The following is an 11,303-nucleotide window of genomic DNA, read 5'->3' as shown; positions in this document are numbered from 1 at the left end:
GATGCATTCCTGGAAACCTATAATGCCAAAGCTTAATCAAGAATAAATTGACAACCTGAATACACCAATCACTAGTAATGAGATCAAAAACAGAAGCAGTGACCAAAAACCTTGCAAAAACAAGAGCCCAAGACCTGACAGACCCTGAGGGAATTCTATCAAACATTCAAAGAAGAAATAATGCCTATTCTCATGAAGCTGTTTCAAAAAATAGAAGCAGTAGGGAAACTTTTAGACTCTTTTTTATGAAGCCAGCATTACGCTGATCTCCAAACCAGGCAAAGACTTCAACAAAAAGGAGAATTTCAGACCAATATCCTTGATGAATGTGGATGCCAAGATTCTCAACAAGATCCTAGCAAATAAGATCCAACAGTACATTAAAAAGATTATCCATCATGACAAGGTGGGACTTAGCCATGGGATACAAGGGTGGTTCAACATTCTCAAATCAATCAATGTGATAAAACAAATCAATAAGAGAAGAGAAAAGAACCATATGGTCTTCTTAATTGATGCAGAAAAAGCATTTCACAAAATACGGCATCCCTTCCTGATTAAAACTCTTCAGAATATAGAGATAAAGGGAACATTCCTCAACTTCATCAAATCTGTCTATGAAAAACCCACAGTGAATACCTTCCTCAATGGGGAAAAGCTGACAGTCTTCCCTTTGATATCAGGAACATGACAATGATGCCCACTCTCACCACTTTTGTTCAACATAGTACTAGAAGTCCTAGCAACAGCAATCAGACAACAAAGAGAAATAAAAAGCATTCACATTGGCAATGAAGAAGACTAACTCTCTATGTCTTCGCAGATGACATGATACTTTATATGAAAAAAACAAAAAGACTCCACCCCAAAATACTAGAACTCATACAGCAATTCAGTAATGTGGCAGGATACAAAATCAATGCACAGAAATCAGTTGCGTTCTTATACACTAACAATGAAAATACAGAAACGGAAATTAGAGTATTGATTCTATTTAGTATAGCACCAGGAACCATAAAATATCTGGAAATAAGCTTAACCAAAGGGGTAAAGGATCTGTAATTGAGGAAGAAATTGAAGATGACACAAAAAGATGGAAGATCATTCCATGTTCATTTATCGGAAGAATAAACGTTGTTAAAATGTGTATACTGCCTAGAGAAATCTATACTTTCAGTGTCATCCCAATCAAAATTCCACTGGCATTTTTCAAGGAGCTGGAACAAACAATCCTAAAATTTGTATGGAACCAGAAGAGACCCTGGATTGCGAAGGAAATGATGAAAAAGAAAAACAAAACTGGGGGCATCACATTGTCTGATTTCAAGCTTTACTATAAAGCTGTGATCACCAAGACAGCATGGTACTGGCATAAAAACAAACGCATAGACCAGTGGAACAGAATAGAGAGCCCAGATATGGACCTTCAACTCCATGGTCAAATAATCTTTGACAAAACAGGAAAAAATATACAGTGGAAAAAAGACAGTCTCTTCAATAAATGGTGCTGGGAAAATTGGACAGCTATATGTAGAAGAATGAAACTCGACCATTCTCTTACACTGTACACAAAGATAAACTCAAAATGGATAAAAGACCTCAACATGAGACAGGAATCCATCAGAATCCTAGAGGAGAACATAGGCAGTAACCTCTTCAATATCAGCCACAGCAAATTCTTTCAAGATATGTCTCCAAAGTATTATGCCTCCATAAGAAAGGATGAATCCCCAACTTTTTTATCAACATGGATGGCACTGGAAGAGATTATGCTGAGTAAAATAAGTCAAGCAGAGAGAGTCAAATAAAATCAAAATAAATGTTGCTGGGAAAACTGGACAGCTAGGTGTAGAAGAATGAAACTCAGCCATTCTCTTACACCATACACAAAGATAATCTCGAAATGAATAAAAGACCTCAATGTGAGGCAGGAATCCATCAGAATCCAAGAGGAGAACATAGGCAGTAACCTCTTCAACATTAACTACAGCAACTTCTTTTTTCTTTTTTTTAATCTTTATTTTTTTAACTTCTTTTCAGTGTACCAGAATTCATTATGTATGTATCACACTCAGTGTTCCATGCAATACATGCCCTCCATAATACCCACCACCAGGCTCAACCAACCTCCCACCTCCAGCCCCTTCAAAACCCTCAGGTTCTTTTTCAGAGTCCATAGTCTCTCATGGTTCACCTCCCCTTCCAGTTTCCCTCAACTCCCTTCTCCTCTCCATCTCCCCATGTCCTCCATGTTATTTGTTATGCTCCACAAATAAGTGAAACCATATGATAATTGACTCTCTTTGCTTGACTTATATCACTCAGCATAATCTCTTCCAGTCCCGTCCATGTTAATACAAAAGTTGCGTATTCATCCTTTCTGATGGAGGCATAATACTCCATAGTGTATATGGACCACATCTTCCTTATCCATTCATCCATTGAAGGGCATCTTGGTTCTTTCCACAGTTTGGCGACTGTGGCCATTGCAGCTATGAACATTGGGGTACAGATGGCTCTTCTTTTCACTACATCTGTATCTATGGAGTAAATACCCCATAGTGCAATTGCAGGACCATAGTGAATCTCTATTTTTAATTTCTTAAGGAATCTCCACCCTGTTTTCCAAAATGGCTATACCAACTTTCATTCCCACCAACAGTGTAAGAGGGTTCCCCTTTCTCCACATCCTCTCCAACACACATTGTTTATTGTCTTTTTAATTTTGTCCATTCTAACTGGTGTAATGTGGTATCTCAATATGGTTTTGATTTTAATCTCCCTGATGGCTAGTGATGATGAATATTTTTTCATGTGTCTGTTAGGCATTTGTACGTCTTCATTGGAGAAGTGTCTGTTCATATCTTCTGCCCATTTTTTGACATGATTATCCATTTTGGGGGTGTTGAGTTTGAGGAGTTCTTTATAGATCGTGGATATCAGCCTTTTATCTATACTGTCATTTGCGAATATCTTCTTCCATTTCGTGGGTTGGCTCTTTGTTTTGTTGACTTTCCTTTGCTGTGCAGAAGCTTTTGATCTTGATGAAGTCCCAAAAATTCATTTTTGCTTTTGTTTCCTTTGCCTTTGGAGAAATATTTTGAAAGAATTTGCTGTGGCTGATATCAAAGAGGTTAATGTCTATTTTGTCCTCTGTGATTCTGATGGATTTCTGCCCCTCAGAAAGGTCTTTTATCCATTTCGAGTTTATCTCTATGTATGGTATAAGAGAATGGTGGAGTTTCATTTTTTTACAACACCATTTTTTTACAGAACCATTTATTGAAGGGACTGTCTTTTTTCCACTGTACATTTTTTCCTGCTTTGTCAGAGATTATTTGACTAAAGAGTTGAGGATCCATATCTGGGCTCTCTCCTCTGTTCCACTGCTCTATGTGCCTGTTTTTATGCCAGTACCATGCTGTCTTGGTGATCACAGCTTTGTAGTAAAGCTTGAATCCAGGCAATGTGATGCCTCCAGTTTTGTTTTTCTTTTTCAGCAACTTCTTTCAAGAAGTTTCAACCCTCTTACACTGTTGGTGGGAATGCAAGTTGGTGCAGCCACTTTGGAAAACAGTGTGGAGATTCCTTAATAAATTAAAAATAGAGCTTCCTTATGACCCTGCAACTGCACTACTGGGTATTTCCCCAAAAGATACAGATGTAGTGAAAAGAGGGCCATCTGTACCCCCAATGTTCATAGCATTATTGAAAGACAAATTTCACATGATTTCACTCATATGTGGAATTTAAGAAACAAAACAGATGAACATATGGGAAGAGTGGGGAAAGAGAGAGGAAATAAAAAACAAACCATAAGAGACTGTTTTTTTAAAGATTTTATTTATTTATGTGACAGAGAGATCACAAGTAGACAGAGAGGCTGGCAGCGAGAGAGGGGGAAGCTTGTTCCCCACTGACCACAGAGTCCAATGCAGAGCTTGATCCCAGGACCCTGAGATCATGACCTGAACTGAAGGCTAGGCCCAACCCACCTAGCCACCTAGGTGCCCAGCCTTGAGAGACTCTTAAAGATGGAATACAAACTGAGGGTTGTTTGAGGGAGTTGGTTAAGGGATGGGCTAGATGGGTAATGGGTAGTTAAGAGGGCACTTGTGATGAGCACTAGATGTTGTATCTAAGTGATGAATGACTGAAACTAAAATTTCTTTTTTAATTTATTTATTTGAGAGAGAGAGCACACACACATGAGTTGGGAGGGGGAGGAAAGGGCAGAAGGAGAGGGAGAAGCTGACTCTCTGCTGAGTGGGGATCAGGACATGGGGTTCAGTCCCAAGACCCTGGCATCAAGACCTGAGGCAATGGCAGATGTTTAACCAACTGAGCCACCCAGATGCCCCTCCTGAAACCAACATTGCACTCTATGTTAAGTAACTTGAATTTAAATAGCAATTAAAAAGACGTATTGATGGGGTGCCTGGGTGGCTCAGTGGGTTAAAGCCTCTGCCTTCAGCTCAGTTCATGATCCCAGAGTCCTGGGATCAAGCCCCACATTTGGCTTTCTGCTCAGTGGGGAGCCTGCTTCCTCCTCTCTCTGCCTGCCTCTCTGCCTACTTGTGATCTCTGTCAAGTAAATAAATAAAATCTTTAAAAAAAAAAGACGTATTGCATGGAGCACTGGGTGTGGTGCATAAACAATGAATTCTGGAACACTGAAAAGGAATTTTAAAAGATAAATAAAAAATTAAAAAAGAAAAAAAAAAGATATTTAATAGCATTTCTGGCTTCTACACACTAGATGGCAGTAACACCTCCCTGCTCTTACCTTTCATGACAATGAAAAAAAACGTTTCCATACATTGCCAAATGTCACCTGTGGGCCCAAATCACCCCTGGTTGAGGACCTATGCTTTATATGTACACTTTATAGCGTAGGAATAAGTGCTGTCCTGGTAAATATTTAGCCTACTCACTCTCTTATGGAAAACACACACACACACACACACACACACACACACACACACAGTCTTAGTTTGTACCATTTGCCAATTTCCATACTCCCTTAATGACTTGTTCCAAGCTCAAATGCCATCAGCCTGCTTGCATAATTCCTAAAAGTTTAGCAATTATCTTTAGCAAATTTTTTTTAAGGCTGCTTCAGCGAATTACAAATAAGGATTAACGGTGCCTGAATGAAAAGAGCATTCCAGCTGAGACTGTTGATGTCAAAGTGATTCTTGGACCAGGATTCTAGCGACCAGGAATAGGCCCAGAGCTCCAATTTTTGTGGTTCTCCTCTCCTTTCACTGTGAATTTTGACACCTATTTTCAGTGTTCTCTATCAAGATCTAATGATTTGCTTTCCTTGGAACTTTTCAGTGAAGCTGCTACAGCCAAAGTCCAAGATGGGAAAGTCTTTGGCATTCAGGCAGGACTGAGATGACAAGACTCCCTATTTTCTCCTAGCCAGTCAAGTAGACAAATTGGTTCAAGGCCTCTAGAGAAAGCCCTTAATAATGTGGGCTCAAGGTCCTGGCATATTTATGTCCTTCTTTCATTTCTCTTAGGTAATAAGTCAACTGGGTTGACCTGTAGCTTGAAATAGTCCAAAGAGTGCAACTAGGGTAGGATATGTGTAGTAGGCTTAGGTTAGCTGTGTAGAATTTTGGATAAGGTCAATCAAATCTGTGTGTAGTGAGAAGGCTTATAGAAATTGATGTTTGAAGTCAGAGAATAAACTTTTTAGAAATAATTCTAAAGATTAATTTGTGTGCTGATTTTCCCAGGTGATTGTCCAAGTCCAGGCAAATTCTCAATTCTGAGTATGATGCCTTAGCCTTTGTAATGGTGATGATTGTTCACATGTGGCATAATGTATTATTATTAGACTATTTACGTATCTTGGATGAAAGGTATTAGAATTGGTAGTGGACAACATATACATCATTTTTGATAAAATAGTACTTTACTAGTGATGACAAAAAAATCAATAAAATGGCAAGATTGGTTTTAACAACAATACAAGGAGAAAAATATCACTTATGAAATTATACTGGTTGCTATAACATTTCTAAATCTTGCAATAAAATTAAAAAGTATTACCATATAATTACAGATGTTTATGATAATGCAAGCTTAGGTATGGATCCTCTTGAATTGGTTCTGATTTGCATTTATCTTTACTTCATTTGTGCATAGCCCTACATTGCCATGTTTAGTCATATGTAAGGTTCTTTAAGACTTCAAAGGTTTCAATTTATCCTTTTAATTCTGGCTTTTTACTTAATTATTTTGCCAAGGAGACTAGAAATAAGTTTTAAGATAAATGTAAATACCTATATTATATACTGATTTTCACCTTTTAGACTTTTCCCTCCTTTCTTCCTCTATTCCATCATTTGTTCATATAAATGTCTGAGTACTCATAGTGGTGCCCAAATCTATGTTTGGTTATGACTGTGGTTTCATATCCACCTTTTTGAAGCTACCATTGTAAGTAATAAACAGACGGTAAATAATAGTATGTTATATGTATAATGATCAATAAATGAATACTATTTTGCAACATCAGGAGGTCATAACAAACTCTTGGAAGGAAATCTGGGAAGCTTTATGAAGAAAGAGGTACTTAATAATATGGCAGTCCTTCAAAGACTTAGAAATAGAGTTACTTGGTATATGACCCAGCAATTCTACTCCTTCATGTATACCCAAGAGAAAAAAAAAACTATTCACATAAAAAATTGTATATGAATATTTATTAGCAGCATTATTCATGGTGGCCAAAAAGTGGGAACAACCCATATTCATTAACTGATAAATGGATAAAGAATATATGTTATATGCATATAATGAATATTATTTGACAACGAAAAGGAATGAAGTACTCACTCAGGTTTCAAGATGAATGAACCTTGAAAAATTATACTAAATGAAAAAAGCCAGTCATAAAAATCACATATTATATGATTTCATTTAAAAAAAATATCTAGAACAGACAAAACTATAGAGACAGAAAGTAGCCTAGGGTTGGGGATGGGAAGGAGGGTGGGGAAGTGACAGCTAATGGATACAGACTTTCTTTGGGCATGATCAAAATGTTCTAAAATTGGTCATGTTCACACAACTCTGTGAACATATTGAAAACAATTTAATTGTATACCTTAAATGGATATACTTTATGATATATGACTTATATCTTAATAAAGGTCTTTTGTATCACAGTCATATATGTAGAGCTCTTAGAATGATGCCTAACACATACAGCAACTGCTGTATGAGAGGTAGCTGTTATTATTTAAAATAAAAATTAAAACAAGAAATCATTTTTCACACTCCAGGTTGGTAGAGATTAAATAGCTCAATAATATACATCAATAGCAAGAATATCCACAATCACTCAACTCTCCCACACTGTAGGTAGGAATGTAAATTCGTGCAGTTTCCATTAGAGGACAAGTGGCTTTACTTATTAAGATGACAAATATTTCTACTCTTTGACTCAGTAATTTTAACAAATTTGTCTTTGTTCATTATAGCCTAGTTTATATTATCAAAAGTTCTAAATAACTATTAATGATGTCTGGTTTAATAAATGATGGGACCACTATATGAGGGAAACTCACATGACCATTAAAATTTTTAAAAAGGAGTTCTTCATAAGCTCATCTCTAAGTTACATATTAAGTGGAAAAATAAATTGCATAACAGTTCTTATAGTATGCTAACATTACTGTAGAAAGTGAGTTGTGAATTTGTAGATGAATATGAACATACATAGGCAAACATTTATAAACACATTTATGCTTATAAATGCATAGGCTTTCTACAAAGGTACACAAGGAAGGGAACTAGTTGCTTTTGGAGAAAGACCAAAGGATTCAAAGTAGGAGGTCAGAAGAAGACGTTTGTTTGGTTGCACACACATTTGTGCTGCTTTAAATGTTTTGTCTTTTGTGATTTTATTTTGGTCAAGAATTTATTACTTTTTTAACTAGAGAGTTAGTTAAGAGGAAAAAGATAAATATGAGGCCAGAAGAAGGTTCCAATCAGAAAAGTTGTTTCCCATTTCCAAAATCCAGATAGATTTAGCCTAGATTATGACAAGTTTCATACTTTCAAAATTCAGCGAAAATTAAAAATAAAAAATATCTTGCTTTCTCCCCCATTTAACACTGGATCACCTTTTACTCAGTGTTGTTAATTACCCTAGCAACTATTGGCCAAGAACCTCTTAACTTCCCAGCACAGTTTGATGCTATGGGAAGTACCACAGAGATAACCTTCCTTCGTGTTACATATAATTTAATAAGATAAACAAGAAAAATTCAGTAATAAAATTCAGTAATAAAAAGAGCTTGGGGCGCCTGGGTGGCTCAGAGGGTTAAGCCTCTACCTTTGGCTCGGGTTATGATCTCAGGGTCATGGGATGGAGTCCCAAATTGGGCTCTCTGCTCAGCAGGGAGCCTGCTTCCCTCTCTCTCTACCTGCCTCTCTGCCTACTTGTGATTTCTCTCACTCTGTCAAATAAATAAATTAATTAATTTTTTAAAAAAGCTTAATGATTGTTCAATTTAAGTTAATTCTGTTTGAAGCCTCCTAGAACAGTTTTGAGATGTTACAGTGTCACCAGAAGTCAGCAGGGGGCGCTTCAAACAAATCCCTGCTGAGTTCAGTTTAGCTCATTTTCACCCCATGTCTTTGATGTTTTGTCTGAAGTTACCTCAGAAAGCAAAGTCCTCAAAAAAACACTGGTGGTCTTACTTCAAGTCGTGAACTAGGTCTCAAAGAAATTCTTATTTCCTACATGGATTTCAGTTAACTTTTTTTTTTTTTTAAATAAAACTACTTAAAAATAAACATGGATTATAAATCCAGTAGGTTATTTGTGGAGCATTCATTTTGGTTTTTATGAGCTGTCTTCTAGAAAAGGCCTACACCACTCTCCCCCCTCAGCCAGTCACAGTATCTGTCTCTCTGGTAGGTTCTGATATGTCTCCTTCACCATAAGGCCTTGTTCCAGGACATGGCATTGCAATGCACTGGCTTTTTTAATTGTTATTCACTCCTTGAAAAAAAAAAAAAAAAAAAAAAAAGAAATCTTTTATTTCTCTTCTAAACTTTATTTAGTCAAACATTTTAACGCCAATAATAGAATATGACCTCTTTCTTTTCTTTTCTTTTCTTTTTTTTCTTTCCTTTTCTTTTCTTTCTTTTCTTTTCCTTTTCTTTCTTACTTCTTTTGTTGTTTGCTTCCTTTTGTTATTGGAAAAGAGGAGGGGATGGATATCCCCAAAGCAAAAAAAACGAAAACCCTTAAAATGTGTCTGGATTATATAACACCATACTTTTATCATAGAAGCAATTCTTTCTATACTCTACAGTTTCTTCAGCCCCAAAGCAAAGAAAGTATCACTGGCTCCTTTATTCAAACCTGGTAGAGGAAGGAGATCATATAAATTGGCTAAGTATAATATTTATTTATACTTGGCCTTTTTCAAAATACAACACCCAACTTTAAAAATGGAGAATTAAACTCTGAGTTTAACCTTCTTTTGAACTGCTACTTGGAATTTCTTCAACATAGCTTTGCTCGGTAATGAATAAAAAAAGTCTGCAAGACCAGCATCTCCACTTATCAACTGTCCAGTAGAACAGTTCTAGCCTCAGGTACCAGATCCCAGAGCTATGATCTCAACCTCATCCTCACCCTCACTGTCATATCACCATCCCTGACAGATGCAGCCTGTGCATATGTACATACGGTAAGTGGCACTGGAAAAGTCTTTCACAGCAATTTTTAGTTAGCATTTTGATTTTGCTTTTTCTTATTTAAAGGCAATATATTTTAAGTACCTTTTTTATTTATGAGTTTGTATTTGTAAATTTTATTTTCATTAGCCATTTTTTCTAATTAAATATAATTTTTGTGATAAAGACCAGATCTATTTCAGTACTGATGTTCTTTTAGAGCTCACTAAGACATACTATCATATTCTAATTTAGAAAAAAAAAAAAAAGCCATAAAAATATATGCCCTAAATTATGCATGCACAACAAACATCCTTTTCTCAGCCTTTTCCCAGTTGGTAATTACAGCAAGATTAAAATATAACCGTCAAATATCCCCCCTCCTTCGGATCACCAAAGTAAAAGTCTTTATGATTTGTGGTTACTGTTCTTTATTCTTGAGTTTCATTTTTCCTCAGCTGCACAATGGGAATATTACTAAGTCCAGGGTGTTTTTGTTTGTTGGTTGGTTGGTTTGTAATGATTAAATGCAGAAAGGGATGAAAAGTGCTCAGTGTATGCAAACAGCAGTTTCTCAATCTAAATAATAGATGATAGGTAAGTAGAACTTCATGACCATTCTGGAGTTTCTGGTCCTTTCTGTAGGTAAACCCACTTAACTTTTTATTTACATCATTTTCAACTTATGCAGGAGCAATGGTCCTGGTGTAAGAATGCTGGGTTGTTAAACATTTATAGAAGAGTTTAGCTTCTTCTAATCTGAAGATTTTTAAGCCTGTTATAAAGGAAACGCTAATTATGAAAAAATCAAGCATCATGTTATCGGTAATCAAATAACTTCGCTGAAGTTTGGACGAGGCCCTTCACCAAGCCACTCCGCTAACGCACAGCAGTCCAGAACTGGAAATCCGCTGAGCCTCCTCAGTACAAGGCAGGCATCTCTGAGAACAGCCAATCAGGAGAGAGGGTTGCCACCACACCCACCTGTTCATTGCTTGCCCCAGCTATAGGAGCCAAATTGTCTTTTTTTTTTTTTTTTTTTTTTTTTTAACCAGGCTGAGTTGCTAGGAGTTAATTCTTCCTGGAAATACCTGCCACTCTGATGGACATGCAGCATAACAACACAGGCCATTCCAAAGCTGGTTTAGTGTTTAAAAAAAAAAAAAAAAATTACTCTAACCCTTGGTTTCTTTGATTTTGTTTTCTGTTAACCTGGGAAATTATTTTAAACATACATTATAAGACTCAGACCTCCCTTTAGCAATTATGTAAAATCTTGTAGTTCTCTGAAAGAGACAGAAGTGCAGATTGGGTTGTCTATCTTAGCAAACAATATTTATGTGGGAAAACAGACTTCATGAGTATGCTGTATAAGATAGTAGGAATTTTTGCCTTTTTGTATATATGTCATTTATATCTGGAGTACATGCCATGCAACTGTATTCATTTTGTGTCTTTTTTTTTTTTTAATTGGAATTTACTATATAGCTTTTGGAAGACTACCACATCATAGTTATTCATCTCCTGCATAGTCGTTCTAAAGTTCCTCTGAGGGGTTTAATTCTTTGCAGGTTTCAGAATTCCTCTACATG

The sequence above is a fragment of the Lontra canadensis genome, unplaced genomic scaffold, assembly GCF_010015895.1.
Source record: "Lontra canadensis isolate GAN:19392208 unplaced genomic scaffold, GSC_riverotter_1.0 scaffold10, whole genome shotgun sequence".
Lineage (NCBI taxonomy): Eukaryota > Metazoa > Chordata > Mammalia > Carnivora > Mustelidae > Lontra > Lontra canadensis.
Note: the sequence above shows the minus strand (reverse complement) of the source record.